Source organism: Humulus lupulus, chromosome X (genome assembly GCF_963169125.1).
Source record: "Humulus lupulus chromosome X, drHumLupu1.1, whole genome shotgun sequence".
Lineage (NCBI taxonomy): Eukaryota > Viridiplantae > Streptophyta > Magnoliopsida > Rosales > Cannabaceae > Humulus > Humulus lupulus.
In genome coordinates this window covers 245,807,924-245,810,818 of record NC_084802.1, presented here as the reverse complement: position 1 = coordinate 245,810,818, position 2,895 = coordinate 245,807,924, and positions in this window count along the sequence as shown.

The window sequence follows — 2,895 nt, the reverse complement described above, 5'->3', positions numbered from 1 at the left end:
GGAGTGAGCCTAATGCCTAGCAAGGAAAATCTACTAACACGTATAAGCATAAAACTATATCATAAACATATACTAGGAAACATATGACTATAAAAGAAACATATATCATATAGGACTACAATATTAATGGCCATTAACTCATTAACATGGCATGTGATAAACCATCTACGTCCTCTGTCTACCAAACGAGGTAGGTAGATCACATGGTAGTATATGACAACCCATCTAGGTCCTCTACTAGTCGAGGTAGGGTAAATCATAACTCTAACCCATGAAATGATAAATAATCTTGTGGCTTGCTATCTAAGCAAGTCATATGCCCAAGCAACTAAAAAGATATCATACATATACATACCATAGCATAACCATATCATAACGTAAACATATCATAACATAAACATATAAGCACATAAAATCTATCCTATTTTCCTTACCAAAAGCGGATATATTTGGCAACAAGAATAGGATTAGAAACTCCTATAAACCAACAGTAAAATGGTGAGAATCTCTAAAGAATAAAGATGAAATGAGAACTAAACCATCAAGAAGAAACTTACAAAGAAGAACCTTAAGTTTCAAGAACTTAAATAACTAATCATGAATCATAAACAAGAGTTAGGATCTGAATAAAGAAAACTGAAGAAAACTAAAGAACCATATAGAACTAAACTTAGGAAAAGAAATACCTTGAATGACCTTATGGATTGGCCTAAACCTCAATATCAAAATCACACTATTTCTCACTTCCCAAGTGTTTGTAAAAACTTAGAATGATAAAGCTTTAACCCAAAACTCAAGTGTATCTCTCTATAGCAACACTAGCACCTTGGAGGCTCTGATCAAATGCTTGAAGAATGAAGAAAATGGCTGAGAACTAGGTCATATTTATAGAGTTCAAGGAGTGAAACTAACCCCTTTTAATTTGAATAAATAAATGATTATAAAATGAAAAATATTTGAATTTTCTTTCAACTGACGCCTAGAACTCGGTCAAAATCATTCAAAGGCAGGTCTAAGTGGTTAAGGGTAACTTTAATATTCAAAACTCAAACTTTAAAAAATATTTAAATGGAGTCGATATATCGCCCCCTATAGGCGATATATCGCCTCCCCCTGTATTCTCGAGCCACGTTCGATCGTTTGTGCAAAGTCGACATGTTTTCCATATCTTTCGTAGGCGATATATATCGGCCCCTATGCTGCGATATATCGGCATACGTTGATATATCAAACACGTATTTGCATTTTTTCTGCATAATTGGAATTGGTTAAACAACTTTGACTTAGTCATAATACAATCCTAACAACTTCTAGAAGGTTTTAGAGCTTCTAGATCTTTCTTTTATTAAAACTATCCATAAAAAATACTTAATTCCTTAATAATCATAATTATGACAAGTGTCACTCTTATTATATCTATCTAAACCATAGATTATAATAAATGTATATCTATGACCAGCAATATTAATCAAACCTTATGTTATAACTAATATTCTTAAACTATAGGTTAGACCTATAAAATCCACAACTGTTGCTATGAGTTTCCAAGTAAGACCTGACTTGAACCAAAATCCACTGTAACTAGCATACTATAACTAATACTAACTATTACTACTACTACTACTACTGCTATCTAGCTAGCTAAGTAAATATTATGGGACTCTACACTAAAGTCACTAGATGCTTCCACAAGATCCTTGAAGGAATTTAAGTACATGGATTCCATTTCCTATTTCATGGCTTCAAGCCATTGCTTGTTTGAAAGACAACAGATCATCGTCATATAGTGTCACCAACAACCATATTGGTTTCACCATCCAAACCATAGTAAACTGGGTTCCTAGAAACCCTCCCACAACGATGAAGCTACGTGACAGTTTGCTCAGGAACAGTGGTACTTTCTTCATTTAAATCAACTTGCGTCAGTTGGACATGAAGAGTGGGAATTTCACATCAACTTGCGTTGATGATGATGGAACATTGGTTAGAGTCAATTCATCAACCATCTCCTCTAAACTACTTTGCTGCGTGGTTTGAAGTTTTGGACATAGTCATTTTTTCAGAAAAGTAGCATTCGTAGAAGTAAACACTTTATTTTCTGAATGACTATAGAAAAGTCCACTCCGAGTGCCTTTAGGAAAGTCAACAAACTTGCAAACTTCGGTTCGTGGTTCTAGCTTTCCTTCCTTTTTCCTCACAACGTGGGGGGGACACCCTCGGATTCTATAATGATGTAAACTAGGTTGACGACCATTACAACATTCTAAAGGTGTTGTGGGGATTGCTTTATATGGTACGACATTTAGAATGCCGTTCGCAATTTCAATTGCATGTTCCCTGAATGAAGTTGGCAGAGTTGAGTAACTAAGCATGCATCTAACCATTTCCAATAAAACTCTGTTTCGGCGTTCTGCTGCACCATTTTGTCGTGGAGCACCTGGGGCAGTAAGCTGTGGTAAATCCCAAGTTCAGTTAAATGATCTTGGAACTGCATATCCAAATATTCTCCACCCCTATCATATGGCAAGATCTTTAACGTTTTACCTAATTAGTTCTGAGCCATAGCTAGCAATTCCTTAAACTTTAAAAATGTTTCTGATTTCGTATGCATCAGGTAAAGACATGAATATCTAGAGTAATTGTCAATGAAAGTGATGAAATACTCAAAACCACCCCTGGCTTGTACATTCATAAGTCCACAAACATCTGTGAACAAGTCCAAGTGGTTCTTTGTCCCTATCACCCTTTCTAGAGAATGGACGCTTGGTCAGTTTGCCTTCTAGATAAGATTCACATACAGGTAATTCACCTAAGGGGAGTTCCCTCAAAGGCCCATCCTTTGTAAGTCTTTGAATTCTATCATAGCCATTGTGACCTAGTCTCAAGGGCCATAAA